The following is an 18,028-nucleotide window of genomic DNA, read 5'->3' on the forward strand; positions in this document are numbered from 1 at the left end:
GACATCCTCTTCTTTTCTTTGGTCTCTGCTGGTGACTCTGCTTGTGTCAATGCACTCCAGTGGCTGGCAGACCATCTGCACAGTGGTTGTGGCATCTAGCTGCTTTCGTGGCAGCCATGGTTATTGTAGTGGTTGTGGTGGGCCACCCACATGGAGGTGATGTTCTTGGCATGCTCCTTGGTGCTGTCAGTGTGCCTGGTTGTGGGAGGGGGCTCTGGTCTCTGGCTCCATGCCCTGGGTCCCTGGGTGGGCAAAAGTTTTTAGTTTTAATGAAGTCCAATTTCATTGCTCATGCTTTTGGTGTCATATCTAAGAATCCTTTGCCAAAACCAAGGTTATAAAAGTTTATTCTATGTTTTCTTCTGAGACATTTATAGTTTTCCTTTTACATTTAGTCTTTAATCTATTTTGAGTTAATTTTTTAATCAGGTAAGTTTCCAACTTCATTTTCTGCATGTGGACATCCAGTTGTCCCAGCACCATTTGTTGCAAAGACAGTTCTTTCCCCATTGTATGATCTTGGCACATTTGTCAAAAATTTGTTGGCCACAAATATATGGGTTTATTTTTGGGCTCTCAATTCTATTCAATTGATCTGTATGTCTATTCTAGTGCCAGTACCACTGCCCTTGCTTTGTAGTAAGTTTTGAAATTGGAAATTGTGAGTCATTCCACTTTGTTCTTCTTTTTAAGTATTGTTTTGGCTATCCAAGTTTCCTCAAAATTCTCTGTGGATTTTAGAATCAGCTTATTTTATCCCAGAAATGTAAGATTGGTCTGAAAATCAATTAATGTAATGTATCATATCAATATAGTGAAAAACAGAAATCACAGGATCATCTTCATAGATTCAGAAGATGTATTTGTCAAAATCTAATACCCACTCATGATATAAACTCTTAGCAAACTAGGAATGGAGGAGAACTTCCTCAGCATGGTAAAGGGCATGTACAAAAAACTTGCAGCTAACATCATACTTAATGGTGAAAGAGTGAATGCTTTTTCTCTAAGATCAGGAATATACAAGCACATGTATATTTTTGGGCTCTCAATTCTATTCAATTGATCTATATGTCTATTCTATTGCCAGTACCACTGCCCTTGCTTTGTATTAAATTTTGAAATGGGGAATTGTGAGTCATTCTATCACTTCTATTCAGCTGTACTGGAGGTTCTAGCCAGCACAGTTGGGGAAAAGAAAGAAATGAAAAGCAGCCATATCATAAAGGAAGAAATAAAATCATCTCTATTTGTAGATGATATGATCATGTGTATAGAAAATCCTAAGGAATCCACTAAAAGAACTATTAGAACTAATAAACAATTTCAGCAAGGTTGCAGGTTTCAAGATCAACACGCCAAAATCATTTGTGTTTCTATACACTGGAAATGAACAATCCAAAAATGAAATTAAGAAAACAATTTCATTTACAGTAGCATCAAAAAGAATATGCTGCTTAGGAAGAAATTTAACAAAAGAAATACAAAACGTATACTCTGAAAACTATAAATTATTGCTGAAAAAAATTAGAGAAGATTAAATATTTGGAAAAACATCCCATGTTTATTGGTTGGAAGATTTAACAATGTTAAGATAGCAATACTTCGAAAACTGATCTCTGGGTTCAATGCAATCCCTAGCGGAATCCCAACTGACTTCCTTGTAGAAATTGTAGATATTTTTAACCATTTTAAAAAATGCTACAAAATCTAAGATTTATTCAAAGGAATGGACTCAAGTGCTATCATTTGAAAACCGTGAACTACTTGCAAATCTACAATGCAGCAGTCATCATTCTAGGCCCTGAAGATACAACAGTGACTAGGACGAAGTCTCTACTCTTCTGCTAATTTATATTCTGGCTATATCGTTTTTACCATATAGAATTTTACTCTTTATGGCTGTGAAATCCGTACATTTAGATTTAAAGAAAAGTAAATATTTAGCACAATTTTCTTCTTTTTCACACTTTACAAATTTTTAACATTTAATTCTTTATCTGAAATTTATTTTGATTGCTGAAATAATTTTTTCCCCAAACATACTCTGTTATCTTATATTACATTCCTGTAACTACCACAATCTAGTTCTGAAAAGCTTTCTGTTTTATTGTGTCAATGCCACAGTGTTTTACTTTATGGACTTATAATTTTCTTTACTATTGGTCTTTCAGGATTGTACTCCTCTCTTCATTACTTATTTTTTTAAAGGGGTTGAATTCTATTTGTGTGGAAAAGCCTAGAATAATTTTTTAAAGATGAAACTATTGCTACTAGAATTATTTTAAACCTATAGATTAATTAGGGAATTTATTGATATCTTTAAAATATTTGTTATTTTTTTCCTGCTGGCCAGTTAGCTCAGTTGGTTAGAGCATGATGTTGATAACACCAAGGTCCAGGCTTTAATACCTGTACCACCCAGCAAAACAACAACAAAAAAGCAGCAAAACTTGTATGTTATTTTTTGCAATCCAGGGACCATCCTATATCCTTTAGTCTTTTTTTTTTTTTTCTTCTGTATTTCTTAGTAAAATTTTTGATGGTTTCTATATATTGTTTTTTGTTTTTTTTGATTTTTGCATTGCTTGTTATGGTATTCATATTTATTTTTTGTTGTTCTTGTGGTTTAAGTAGGTTTTTAAAAATTATATTTTCAAATTCGTTTTTGCTGATTCATGTAAAAGCCTTTTAATTTTAGTTGTAAGAGCTTTTTTAATTTTAACTTTTTAACTAACCATCTTTTCTACATTTGATTAAATGTTTTAAATTGATTCTCTTGGGCATGTTAGTTACACATCTGCATTTCTTAATTTATTTAATAAATACTTATCATGCAAATACTGGGATGACTGAGAAAAGAGACTTATTGACCAGAATATTACTGAGCTTCTTTGTAGTGGGGACCTTTTGGTAAGTATAGACATGGGAAAATATTCTTACATATTGAGCTCCTTTAAGAAGTTATAACATATGCCTCTTCCTCATAACCTTTTGTCTTGTGCCTAAGTCCTTGACCATTCTTTCTTTACTTCCTGTTAATCAGTGAGGATCATACCACACACCCCACCTCTTTTCATGCACAGTGTACTAGAAATTGATCCCTCAGGGAAAACTTCCTGTCTCTGCAATCCTTCAGTTACCCCAAAATTGGGCTTTTGTACTGTAGCACTCCCCTCTAGCTGAGGCCAGGTGAGAACTGTGCTTATTTTTTTCTTCCTAAGTGAACTTGTTCATAGGGAAATTCCACATGACGCTAGGCTTGGATTGATGGAGGGCTAATAAATGGCAGGAAGAAGCAAGCTGGGATGTATGCCCACTGCTTATGCAGTTTACTTATGCCTTCAGATCTTAGTTGGAATCAGTTGCATAAATACGACTTTCTTTAGATTGATGAATTTGTTCAATGAATATTTATTGAATGACTGCTATGTCCCAGGCAGATATCACTTTCATCAGGGGACTTACATTCTGGTTGGGGAGAGACCAACAATAAACAAAACAATTACATAGAACTTTAGGTGATGAAGAAAGTGAGCATTCAAGCATGCTGATATTCATGTAGGCGGAGGGAAGTTAGAAGGTTGTAAGAGGAGAGCTGCTTATGTGTTTAAAGTTTAAAAGGGAGGCCAGTAGGGCTGGAGGCGAAGTGAGTGAGGATGGATAGAAGGAGATGGGGTAAAGAAAGCCAGTGTGGGATACCAAAAGGAAAGAGGAAAATATGGGGGAAGCTGTACTTTTAGTCATAGAGAGTTGAGGGATTCCTCATTTGATGTTTTATTCTTTCCTCTGGTGTTAAACGATGCATGTGTAATTTACTGTTAATTTGTCCTGGTGAGGAACTACTTTATTCCTAATTTTTAAAATATTTTGAAGCATAATTAATAAGTATAATTTTATTGCATGCCATTTTGGCATTTATTGAGATGATCATTTAAAAAACTCTTTGATATGTCCACCTTTACATTTATAGATTCGTTATTTAAGCATCCTTGCATTCCTAAGATATATTTAAGATATAGATATACTTAAGATATAAAACATAGTAATTTATTCTTTTATTGTACTGTTGAAGTAATCTACTAGTTTATTTAGGTTATTCACATTTCTTTTATATACATCTATCAGCAAGTTATTAATCAAAACTATACTAGTCAGCATAAAATAAATTGAGTAACTCACTGTTTCTTTTGACTTTCTTCTGTTAGCTTTTGCAATTCTTAAAAACCCAGTGATGCACTTTGGTTTCTGTTTCCAATTAAGGAGGACTGCTAACCTTGCTTTTTTTACAGAGGGCTGTGTCTTAAACTCTGGGGTTCAGAGAAAGCAGCCCTGGGCAGTAAGAGCCTAAGTGAGGTTAGACTTGGTGCTGTGTGGCACCTGAGTCCAGAGGCATGGGATGTCAGGATACCTAAGAAATATCCAATATTATTTGGATACTGTTGGGAAAATAGAATAATTTAATCAGGCCCTCTCACCTTAGGAATGGTTGGGGGTGGTGTGATACCTTCTTTGTAAGCAAATTGTGTGTGTGTGTGGGTGGAGTTAGTGCGCATGGGCGGTGCTGCCACTTGGCTGGCATCTACTGCCTTGGGCATCTGCCGCTCCCTGGCCATACTCTCAAACCTATGGCTCCAAGGACCTGTTTGCCAGTTACCTAGCTTATAGATGTGCCTGTGAGGGGTCTGGTGACCCAGCCTGGTGTGTGAAGGGTTTGTGACCCAGTTTGGACAACGGGTGTGAGGGGTCTATGAGCTCCAGACCCAGCTCTAGCTTGACAATTGGCCCCGTCGGCAGGATTATGGGCAGGTAAAAGAGCTCGGCAGATACTTAGTGTTCTAGTGCATCTCTTATAAAGGGATTGGTAGGCTCAAGACAGGTACTATGTAGAAAACTAAATTAATAATTACTTATCATTTTTGAGCATTAATCAGCATTATCAGCACCTGTACTTTAATGATATTTTTATTTAATTCTTACAAGAACCTTCCCATTTTTATGATTCCTATTTTGGAAAAAGAGCTGCAGCAGGGTTAAGCAATTTGTCCAAAGCTACACTGCTGGCAGAAGTGGTGATTGTAACTAGTATCTGTATGATACTATTAATATTGCATTTTAAAAATACTAAACTCTTACTGCTTGCTTTTGTATTTGTAGAACATACTGTATATTTTTATAGAGTATCTTTATGTAAAGGATCATAAGTAGGTGAATAGTAAATACAGAAATTATTTGGTTAATTCATAATTATCACCTAATCTCCAACATAGTGCCCATTTAGTAATAGTTAGCTGCTTGTCTCTACCTGCTGCTGTATTAGTTGCTAAACCAAGCCAAAGAAATTAGAGGCCCTACGCCTTATTCTATGTAATTTGTTTTAGGACATTTAATACTTAGCACAGAAGAGCATGCGAAGAAATCACGTAGTGTTGTAAGGAAGGTGAGAAAAATCACAACCTCTGTTTTATTAATAAAGATAAAAATTTTAAGTGTTAGGGTCATGGAAATTTAGTTTCAGAGAGGGGCATTTCTGAAGGTGTGGCTTGGGAGAACAAAATCTGGACAAAGCATTGATGAGGTGTTGGGTGAGGACTGCAGTGTCAAGAGCAAGGGAGGAGAGAGAGGGTCTGTATAAGACAACAGAGCAGTTTTCAGTGCCTTGTGGCTTCCTCCAGTGCCATGCACAGTCTGGCTTATGCCTGTTTAAGATCTGATTGTGCACCTCTCTTCCCATCTTTGTATTCATGACATCATACTGGTCCCTAGAAATTGGTTATAGTGGGAGAATTTACACTACAGAAATTGACAAACACTACAAATCAAGACATTATCTCCCTAGGGAGCCAGTTGTTAAACATTTACAAGCACAACGCTGGTTTCTTCCTACTTAACACCTGCTATTACTATTTAATAGTTAAATCACATGTCAAACTGAGAAAGCAAATTTGTCTGAATGTAACTTTCTTGGGGAACTATTGAGCACATTCAACATACTAAAGGGTCATTGCTTTAAGAAATGGTCCATTTGGAATTTGATATGAAGGAGGGTTTTTTAAAAAAAAGACATCAGAATCCAAGTCACTTTTTGCCTTAAAGGTTACTTTTAAGGACTTACAGAAGTACAGCCTGTAGGACATGGTTAAGGATGATGGTTTGGTCTTCTGGAGAACTTTTCTATGTTAAAATATTTCTCTAAAGCTGTTACATTGATTACTCTGCTTTGTTTCAATGACATTAGTGTAAGAAAGGAAGATATTAAAAATAAAAAAATTACAAAATAGATAAGTTAAGGGTAACTTCAAATTACAGAAGTATTATTTCTTTTGTGAAAGGTTTCCTTGTTGCTTCCTCCTTTCATGCATAGCCAATACATTATTAATTCATTAAAATTTGACTTACCACCTATATATTGCATCTACTGCACAATGTAAAGTGTGTCCATGTTTTAAAAATTGTATATGAATTGTAATTTATTAAAGAATTCTTACTATTCAGTACTTTGGGTCTTTGGTTGGAGTTGCTATAAATAATTTAAAGAAAGATACCCAGTAACAGAAACCAGAAAACTTGTTTTGGAGGTACCAGGTAACTTTGTAGGGGCACAAATTGTAGGCAGCAGGTCTGAGAAGCAGCAGGAAGGCTTGTGAGGGTCTCTGACTGTGTTCAGAGAGAAGGGGTACACACTGGGGCTCATCTTCAGACCTGCCTGAAGAGTATTGTGAGTGTAGGTGGAACTGAGCCAAGGGGTGTTTGAGGCAATCACTTCCTACTACAATAGTCAGGGAATAATTAGTTCCAAATAAAAGTGCCAACTTTTCATAGATAAGATATTTTGAAGAAGTTTGTAGATCAATCAGTAAGACTTTAAATCCTAATTTGAGTACAATGACAAGGACTTGTTTTCTAATTTCATAAATTAGACCAGTACATGGTGGAAACATTTCAGTATTGTTTTGAATAGCAACGGCAACATTGAAAACATTTAAAAATGTACATCTCATTTTGTTTTACATTTAAATATCTGAATTTAATTAAAATTGATATTTTAGAATAAGATAGTCTGCTTTGGCAAAGGATTACATGTTCGTTTTCTTTTCATTATAACAAATTAACCTTATGGTAAGATACAAATGTGCTTCTGAAAACATTCTTAATTGCAGCTTTGACTTTGTTCTGTTTCAGTGCTGTTCTCTGTTGCTTTCTATATAAAGTGAAGGTTACAGATTCATAGTTTTAAAGTCCCCTGACTATAGTTATTCTTGAATTTTAATGTGCATAAGTACCCTGGGGAGCATCTTAAAAATGCAGATTCCTGGGCATCACCTCAAAGGTTTTGATTTAGTAGGTCTCGGGTAAGGCCGAGGGATCTTCATTTTAAAGGACTACTCCCAGGTGCTTCTAAAGCTGTTGGTCTTTGTATCACGTTTTGAGAAATACTCATTAACAGTTTCATCTGATTCTCTCAGTGTTGTTATCTTCTCTTTTTCTAGACCCCTTTCCCTCTTCCTTTTAATAGGATCTTTTTGGGGGAGAAATGACCTATTATTCTTTTTAACATTGTCTAAGAGTTTTGTCATGGAGTCTGAGCAGAAGCCTAAGCACTGTACTTGAAACATACCAGGCATTCCTTCAATGTTGAACTGTGTTCTGCAGTCTGGGCAGCTAGCTCAGACACCAGCACCCCTGCCCCAGTGTTTCAAGAGCCTGAGGATCTTCCAAGACTATCAGAGGTTGAGATTCTAATAGCACTAAGTTTTGTCTTACATAACTGACTCACCTTCCAGGCTAAAATGCAGAGATAAAAACCATCTTGGTGAAATCTCTGTGACAGCAGTGCATATCCACTCTTCCCTTGGAGCTGGCCTCCTCCTCCTTGATTTCTGATAAGTCCAGGAATTTCCATCAACCCCATGGAACATCAACAGTTATCAAGCATATAATTTTAATTCAGTAAAAACTAACTATCAAAAATAAGTTAGAAAATATTTGGTGGGGGAGTTGGATAATGGGAATGTTGGATTTTCCAAAAAGTCTGAGGATCACTGGCATAAAAGGGATCAAAGTTCTTTCTGGGGGATGCTTCGGATTATTATTTTTTCTTTTTGGTGGCTGGCCAGTATGGGGAACTGAACCCTTGACCTTGGTGTTACAAGGCTGCACTCCAACCAGCTGAGTTAACCGGCCAGCCCCTGCTTTGGGTTATGTTATCTTGAATATTGGACACATGCGTTAAATAAATGAACTTCCAAAGGCTAGGGAAAACATGCTTGTTAAACGGATAGAGATACAGATGCTATATACATGTATTAAGGGAGGACTTTGTCCAAATATTTGCACATTTATAACTATTTCATTGAGAGGTCAAAATGGTTCTTCTGGAATTTCATTAACCTTGTTTTTGAGGGAAAAAAAGGTAGTTAGTGCTATCTGGGACTTTAAAACAGACCTACTTTAAATCTGGTTTGATTGTGTTTTCCGGGTCACTTTCAGTATTTGCATAACTCAAGAAACTCAACTTCTCTTTATTTCATGCTTGGTGACTGGGATCCCACTGTGAATTACTAGTTATATTTCTTTCTATTTTTCTTTTCTTTCTTTTTTTTTTTTAATTTTGCTAAGACTCTGAAACTGTTATTTTTACCCATTTTTTGTTCCTTTTTTCTTGGCTTAAGCATTGGCTACACGTTCATTAACAGACTTAGAATTTCTATTAGCTCAGTTATGTACCTTCCAATATAAAGTCAAAAGCAGTTTTCACTCAACTCTCAAAATTTTGAGAAAAGTCAAGGAACTATTATAAGCAAACTGACCCAAATTTCATTTCTTCACAGTTAGATGAATGTCCTTTAACACCATGTACATTTCCATTTAGGAGGGAAATGACTAAATTAAAGGTAGTATATTTCTCCTCAAAGAAAATGAAGAAATAATATATTTCAATAGAATTACCACACATGATTGTGAGGTTAATATGACTTTCGAGTTGGTGATAATTTGTTGTTTGTTAGGTCTGTGTAGTGGATTGAATTATGTCCCCGCAAAACTCCTTGAATTGTGATGCTTGAATTGTGTCCCCTAAATTTTATGTATTAGAAACTTGGCCCCCACTGTGACTGTTAAGAGGGTGGGAAATCCTATTATGGAAATTGAAAGGTGGAGCCTTGAAGAAGTAAATTGGATTGTAGGACCATGCTGTGGTGAATGGATTAAAAATGGTGGTCAGGGGTGTGGTTCTGAGGGCTTTAAAAGAAGAGGAGAGCCTGCCTCTCTCTCTCTCTCTGTGCTATCTGCTTCCACCATCTTGCAATGTGAGACCCCTGGGTCACTGTCGCCACCACCAGGTGGACTTTGGACTTTCCAGCCTCAGAAACTGTAAGCAATAAATTTCATTTTCTTTATAAATTACTCAGTTCCAAGTATTTTGTTATAAGTAACAAAAACAGACTAATACAGTCTGTTTGTCTCTATTTTATTTTAGGAAAAGGTATTAAGTTTTGTAGCTGCCTCAAGTTTCCAAACATAAAATTATAGTTCTCTGATCTTAGACTGCCCTGGTCCTTGTAGTATCCACTCTAAAATTGTCTGCTTAGAGAGGTTGGATGGAAGGGAGATAACACGTTCCTTAATTTTAGGACTTCTTTTTTTTTTTTCTATTCCTTTCCCTGCTCCCCTTTAAAAAAATGGGTTGTCTTGAAATAATTGATACTGACAATGACTAAAAGACAAGCTGTAAAGTTAAGACCAGTTTGAATCTGAGAGGAAGAGGTTTGTTGTTATTTTTTATAGTAATAAAATGAAAATGAAACTTGTTTTACATCATGCCTATGTCTATAGCCAGCTGATAATTATTACTTACCTACTCCTTTCCACTGTCACTGTTTCTTCCTGGACCTCAGACAACAGAAATCAGACTACGGCTGTTGCCTGTATTTGTGTTTGTTAGATGAATTGGAGTAGTCTGGAATGCATTTTCTTAGCCTTCACTTACTCTGGCAAGCATGCCTTATCCTTGCTGCCACAGCCTACATCCTCCACCCCATGAAACACTGATAAGTAGTCATTTGACCAGCAGGGCAGGATGGGTTATTTCATCTACTGTAGAATGATATGGTCTGTGAGTTTAAGAAGCTGGTTGTTAGGTTGTCTGAACAGCATAAGAACAGACCATATTTGAGTTACTCTGTTGGCTTACAGGATAGTTTTGTAGTAATTGCAGGTGTTTATTTTTGAAAGTGAACTAAATTCACATTAAGTATTTTCCAAGTAGTTGTGTTACTTTAAGATTAACATTCTCCTGCATGTCTGGTGGAATTTTTTCTCATTATTTTGCCAAAGTGTATTTGTTTTGTAAATTTTTATCTTCATGTTTTTGCATTCATTCATGCATCTGTTCATTAAACAGATTTTGAATGCCCACAGTGTGCCACACAACAGAGAAGTTGCCAAATCCTGTCCTGCATACCACATTTCAATTGTTTTCTGGTTACTCTCATCTGGCTAATATTTAAAGAGACCTGATTTAACCTCTGCATAAATAACACACCGTATAGAATTGTCTCTCTAACTTAACTTCAGTTTTTATTATTCTGTTATATAGGAATTTGAGGTTATGCAATACTTTACAAGCATTACAAAAAATAGGACTTCAGAAGAAATATATCTCTGTAAGGCATGTGGAAAGGAGTTTGAGAGTCTTTGCCCTTAGGAGGGTCTTTAATCTAAGGCATGCCAACTACAATTTCCATTTTAAATATCCATTTACCCTTGTTCCTCTCGTTTTCCATTGAAACCCTTTTCCTTGACACGTATATGATATATCTAACTCTTCATCATTGTACTATTTTTACGTTTTCATTTTTCTATATACATGTCTACCAATATCCATATTACATCCTATGTAGATATTAGCGATCAGGCATTTGTGAAGAATTCAGAATAAACATCAACATTTATAATTTACATATTATACAGGTCTTTTGATTTACAAGATAGGTATAATCTTAAAAAGTTGTTTAAATTGTTTGTTATAGTCTAAACTGTTACCTTTTAAATAAATCTTTCTTCTTATTTTGTATCTATGCTATTAAGATTGTTAAAGTTGGGTATTCATAAAAGTAAATTCAGAAAGACAACTTACTCCACAAATGTTTATAGATCACCTTTACTCATGTGAAAGCTATTTCTTTAGGTTTCTGGTGGGTGTACAAAGATATATATAAGACACAGTTCCTACACTAAAATGGTTGTACTGTAGTGTTCAAAGGTGAGAATATGTCTGAATTGAGGATGGATAAGTGAAAGATTTACAAGACAAATACAGAGTGGATTTAGCAAATGTGTCTTGAGTATTTATTCTCACCTGTTGGACACTACACTTTATTCTTTTTAGTGGTTAGCCACACACCTTAAATAATAGCAGAGGGTAAAAACCACAGGAGTGATATGGAGACATTATCTGACTGAGGAAGATATACACACTGCAGCTGCAGGGTAAGCAAGAATAATGGAGGTGCACATTTATAGGTCGGGCCTGGGGAAGACTCCCCACAGGAAAAGTCAGCCATCTTCTTTGTGCTGCCCCAGCCCTCACTGAGACGTCTGTTGTAGAATTCATCTGGGTGTATCATTAACTGGTATATCTGTATCCATCCTACTAGGATGTCTACTCCTCAAGGGTAGAGTCCAAGTGTGTGAAGCTTGATATCCTTGTCCATAGTAGTTACACTTAATGCATTCTTTGTTTTATCCACATACTAATTAGGAAGGAACGTGATTTTATTGAATGAATTTCTCACCAACACACACACATTTTTTATTTCTATGTCAGTGCTGTCTTTTTCTAATTATACTCAGCAGCAGTGACTTATAAGATGTATATAAGACTAAATTTCTCTGGCTAAAGAAAAGCATGCAGAAATGAATGCATATACACTACGCACACATACACATTTTTTCATAAGGAGGGTTTATGATTAGGAATGATTTACTATAGTTTTTTTTTTAATGCATAAAGAACTCTTAAAAATGAATTAGAAAAATCTTAGCACAAATCTAATGAAGGACATGAGCAGACAAGTCACACACCCCAAAGATACACACGTGGCTAATAAATACATTCTAAGATGTTCTTGTGTGTGGGGGCGGGAGGGCCCATGGACCCTGTCTTGGGACCCCGGGAGTGCTCTGTTGCTTGCTTGCCTGGGTGTGGGGGCTGGGGGGCGGCTGGTTTACTATAGTTTGTATTTTGCTTTTCTTTATATTGGGATGATTTCTTTGCACTTTTTGTTATAAACATTGGTAGTTTTTATTCATATGTTTGAATTGAGGATGAATAGATAAGGGATTTACAAGACAAATACAGAATGAATTTAGCAAAGGTGGCTTGGTTATTTATTGAATGAGCTGTTGGGGAAAAGTATTTTGATGTCTTTGTTCCAGAATGTTTTCAAATGCTGCTCACTTGATTTTGTTTTGGTTTTTTCTGTTTGTTTTTTAAATAGAGTAAAGCATCTGATAATATTTTTCTACTTGGAATCTGGACCTCAAATGTGGGATCCAAGTTATTGCTCCTGAGATGCTGGCATGTAGTGAAGCCTCTTCTAAGGAACTATATGTTAAGTCCTACTTATTAGTTGCTCAAGTGAAAGTGGTAGATATATACAGCAGACTTTTATGTACAGAAATAAACAAACTGCGAAAACAATACACTTGTTTAAATAGTACAGACTCGAAGAAATAAAATAACAGCACGAGTGCAAGGGGAAATATTTGGTTAATATTAGATGTTAATTGAAAATTTTGTTTATTTCTTCTGCAGATATTTATTGGGAGCTTCTATGTACCAGACACATAATGCACAAGGTGGGCAACTCTGACCTTGTGGGGCAACATACACAATAAATGAAACTAAAGTAAAATACGTAGTATGTCAGATAGTGTTAAATGCTATGAAATAAAGAAGGTCAGGGTAAGGAGATTGGGAATATTGGGGAGCAACTTTATGCAGTTTTTGTATATCACAAAATTTTTGTGGATCTGAGAGGGTGATCTAAGTAGCTATCATGAGGAAGAGCATTCTGGAAAGAAGCAAGAGCCAGTGCACAGCCCTGTGGTAGGCATATGCCTGGTGTACTGAGGAAGAGCAGGGAGACCAGTGTGGCCTATATAACAGGAAATTCTGGTTTTCATATGTGATGGTAAGGATTAGAGTTTGTTGGCTGATTACTATTCTGGCTAACAGGGAGTGATCATTTGACCCTTAAATGTATTATTGATTTTTTAAAGAATAAAAATTCAAAAAAAGGATATTTTAGGGAAAAAGTTGTTTGCAGGACATATGGTCTCTGTTGCAACTACTCAACGCTGCTGTTGTACTGTGAAAGCAGCTATAGACAATACGTAATCAAATGGGTATGGCTGTGTTCCCATAAACTTGATGGACTCTGAAATTTGAATTTCACACAATCTCCTCATGCAAAGAAATACCGTTTTTTTTAAAAAAGATTTTTTCCAGCCATTTAAAAAATAAAAACCATTCATAGTTTAGGGGCTGAACAAAAACAGAAGACAGGTTGGATTTGGCTCTGAAGTTATAGTTTGCCAAACCCTGATTTAAGACATAATTAAAATTTTGTTAATTCATAAACAATATATGGTTTTATAGTACCTAAGAGATATTAGTCCAAGAATCACTTATTATTGTACCATATTGAAGATAGATTATTTTGGTGTGGGTTTATGTTAAAGTTCTAATCCCTTGTAAAAGTATGCTACTTTACTGTGTATTTTTTTTTTCCAAAAGGGATGATACAAAATTGGAAAAAACACTCAATTACTTGGATCTATGGATTCATACAGTTTCAAGTGAGAGTTTATTGTATAGATAACATATAGCTTCTATAGACAGATAAATGAATAGATAAAGAATTTAGAAACAGAAGAATTAACCATAGTAAAAACTGTTAAATCTGGTAAGTTGAAAAATTCAGATGTCTCATAAAGGAGAATTTCAGAAAATGGATTTTTACAACACATGCTTTATTACTGAAGCCAATTTCTTGAAGATCTTGATTGGTAAGTACTTATAAGAGGTTATTTCAAAAGTTTAAAATCCATCATGTATCATCACTCAGCAATGGGGAAATGGGAAAATGGAGGGAGTTGACAATAAAAGCAGATGTTTAAGTAGTAGAAGTTGGGTTGGTGGTCTAAGAGGGTTTATTAATTGTTAGAAAGCATTGAAAAATGTGATTCTAAAGTAATTTTCATTTTCATCTTGCTCTGAAACAGGAGGCTAAAATTGGGAACAATAGGGATTGGTAGTAGGATGGTGGGTGACGTACTTCATATAGGGTGATCAAAAGTCCTTTATGAGGAGGTAGCATTTGAGGGGAGATCTTAAGGATTAGAAGGAGTGGTACATGTAGAGAGCTGGGAAGAATGTTCTAAACAGGAGAAATTGGCAAGTGCAAGGGTCCCAAGATAAAACAGAGTTTAGTGTGCTATGTGAACCTAAAGAAGACCAGCATGGCTGGATCATAGTGAGAACAAAGGAGTGTGGTGCCTATGAGGCTGGAGAGGAAGGCAGGGGAAGATCTTGCAGGGTTTGCACTTTGAATTTTTTTCTGATGTGATGGAAGCCTCTCAGGAGTTTTAAGACAAGGACCAGCATATTCTGATATACATTTTAAGAAGATTTCTCTGTGCTTTGCAAAGACTGTATTGTTGGAAGCAATTGTTGGAAAGGAAAAACTTTCCCCCTACCCTCTTTCGTTCTTTATTTGGGGGCTGGCAAATTAAACTAACAACAGACAGATTAGCAAGAGAAAAGACCAACTTTTATTCCTGTATGTAGGGAGTTCACAGAAAAATGTAACTCAGAGGGGCGGTTAGAATTTGGAACTTATATACCATCTTAATAGGAAAGCGGAAGGGGAGAAGGGCACTTATGGAAAAACAAATGACTTTTTGGAAAGATAAAAGGGCCCCTGGGAGAATAAATGGAAGATATGATAGGTTTTTTGACAAAGTCTGTTACATGTCGTATGTTTACTTCTCATCTCCCATGATAAGAATCATCTCTCCTGATTGTTCCCAGAGAGGGGATTTATGACAATTGAGTTCTTTTGCGAGGCTCTGCATTCAGACAGATAGCTTTCAGGAGCTCCAATGTTATCTGCTCAAAATAATTTTTAACCCACAGTGGCATATTCTGGATGCCTTCACAGTAGTGAAAGCAGGAAGACTTGTTGATTGATAGTTTTTATAAAATTTTAAAAAATTCAGCTATAATTTTTTCAAATGTTTTCCTGTTCCCACTCACCCCCTTCCAGGCATTCCAATTATGTATATGTTCTATTTGACCACTTGGTATTTTCCCACAGACCACTGATGCTGTGTTTATTGGTTTTCCCAGTAATTTTTTTACTCTGTTTCGTTTGGCATGATTTCCATGGCTAAGTTTTCAAGTTCACTAATCTTTCTTATTATGGTGTGTACTCTGCTGTTAATCTTATCCAGTTTACTTTTCATTTTGAGATACTGTGTTTTTACTCTGTAATGTTCAAGTTGAATTTTCTTAATATCTTCCATTTCCCTCCTCATCAACTTCATGGTTTCTTTAATCTTCTTGAATGAATATATATATATATATATATAAAAACATACACACTTGTGCATGTGTATATTTGCGAGGGTATTTCAAAAAGCTCATGGAAAGATTCATATTATCTTTTATTTCTATTTTCAATGAACTTTTTGAAGCTTTTTATTTTATTTTATTTTTTTATTTTTTTATTTTATTTTGTCGATATACATTGTGGCTGATTATTGCTCCCCATCACCAAAACCTCCCTCCCTCCTCCCTCCCCCCCCCAAACAATGTCCTTTCTGTTTGCTTGTCGTATCAACTTCAAGTAATTGTGGTTGTTATAGCTTCTTCCCCCCCCCGGTTTGTGTGTGTGTGTGTGTGTGTGTGTGTGTGTGTGTGTGTGTGTGTGTGTGAATTTATATATTAATTTTTAGCTCCCACCAATAAGTGAGAACATGTGGTATTTTTCTTTCTGTGCCTAACTTGTTTCACTTAATATAATTCTCTCAAGGTCCATCCATGTTGTTGCAAATGGCAGTATTTCGTTCGTTTTTATAGCTGAGTAGTATTCCATTGTGTAGATGTACCACATTTTCCGTATCCACTCATCTGATGATGGACATTTGGGCTGGTTCCAACTCTTGGCTATTGTAAAGAGTGCTGCGATGAACATTGGGGAACAGGTATACCTTCGACTTGATTTCCATTCCTCTGGGTATATTCCCAACAGTGGGATAGCTGGGTCGTATGGTAGATCTATCTGCAATTGTTTGAGGAACCTCCATACCATTTTCCATAGAGGCTGCACCATTTTACAGTCCCACCAACAATGTATGAGAGTTCCTTTTTCTCTGCAACCTCTCCAGCATTTATCATTCAGGGTCTTTTGGATTTTAGCCATCCTAACTGGGGTGAGATGGTATCTCAGTGTGGTTTTGATTTGCATTTCCCAGATGCTGAGTGATGTTGAGCATTTTTTCATATGTCTGTTGGCCATTTGTATATCTTCCTTAGAGAAATGCCTACTTAGCTCTTTTGCCCATTTTTAATTGGGTTGCTTGTTTTCTTCTTGTAAAGTTGTTTGAGTTCCTTATATATTCTGGATATTAATCCTTTGTCAGATGTATATTTTGCAAATATTTTCTCCCACTCTGTTGGTTGTCTTTTAACTCTGTTAATTGTTTCTTTTGCTGTGAAGAAGCTTTTTAGTTTGATATAATCCCATTTGTTTATTTTTGCTTTGGTTGCCCGTGCTTTTGGGGTCGTATTCATGAAGTCTGTGCCCAGTCCTATTTCCTGAAGTGTTTCTCCTATGTTTTCTTTAAGAAGTTTTATTGTTTCAGGGTGTATATATAAATCCTTAATCCATTTTGAGTTGATTTTAGTATACAGTGAGAGGTATGGATCTAGTTTCATTCTCCTGCATATGGATATCCAGTTATCCCAGCACCATTTGCTGAAGAGGTAGTCCCTTCCCCAGTGAATAGGCTTGGTGCCTTTGTCAAAGATCAGATGGAAGTAAGGGTGTGGGTTGATTTCTGGATTCTCTATTCTATTCCATTGGTCAGTGTGTCTGTTTTTATGCCAGTACCATACTGTTTTGGCTATTATAGCTTTGTAGTATAGCTTAAAGTCAGGTAGTGTTATGCCTCCAGCTTTATTTTTTTTGCTCAGCATTGCTTTGGCTATGCGTGGTCTTTTATTGTTCCATATAAATGTCTGGAGAGTTTTTTAGATTTCTGAGAAAAATGTCTTTGGAATTTTAATGGGGATTGCATTGAATTTATATATCACTTTGGGTAGTATGGACATTTTCACTATGTTGATTCTTCCAATCCAAGAGCATGGGATATCTTTCCATCTTCTTGTATCTTCTCTAATTTCTCTCAGCAGTGGTTTGTAGTTCTCATTATAGAGATTTTTCACATCCTTGGTTAACTCAATTCCTAAGTATTTTATTTTTTTGGTGGCTATTGTAAATGGGCAGGCTTTCTTGATTTCTCGTTCTGCCTGTTCACTATTGGAGAAAAGAAATGCTACTGATTTTTGTGTGTTGATTTTGTATCCTGCTACTGTGCTGAAATCATTTATCAATTCCAACAGTTTTTTTGTAGAGGTTTTTGGCTGTTTGATATATAAGATCATGTCATCTGCTAACGGGGACAGTTTGACTTCATCTTTTCCAATCTGGATGCCCTTTATTTCCTTCTCTTCTCTGATTGTTCTGGCTAGTACTTCCAACACTATGTTGAATAGGAGTGGTGAGAGTGGGCATCCTTGTCTAGTTCCTGTTCTTAAAGGAAAAGCTTTCAGCTTTTCCCCATTCAGGATGATATTGGCAGTGGGTTTGTCATATATGGCTTTAATTATGTTGAGATACTTTCCCTCTATACCTAACTTATAGAGGGTCTTTGTCATGAATGAGTGCTGAAGTTTATC

At 35.9% G+C, this 18,028-nt stretch overlaps 1 protein-coding gene across 1 annotated transcript in view; it reads left to right on the forward strand.

Moving 5' to 3' along the window:
* Nucleotides 1-18,028, forward strand: part of DNM3 (dynamin 3) — a 483,214-nt gene that overhangs the window by 51,432 nt on the left and 413,754 nt on the right. The window lies entirely within an intron of this gene.

Source organism: Cynocephalus volans, chromosome 8, assembly GCF_027409185.1.
Source record: "Cynocephalus volans isolate mCynVol1 chromosome 8, mCynVol1.pri, whole genome shotgun sequence".
Lineage (NCBI taxonomy): Eukaryota > Metazoa > Chordata > Mammalia > Dermoptera > Cynocephalidae > Cynocephalus > Cynocephalus volans.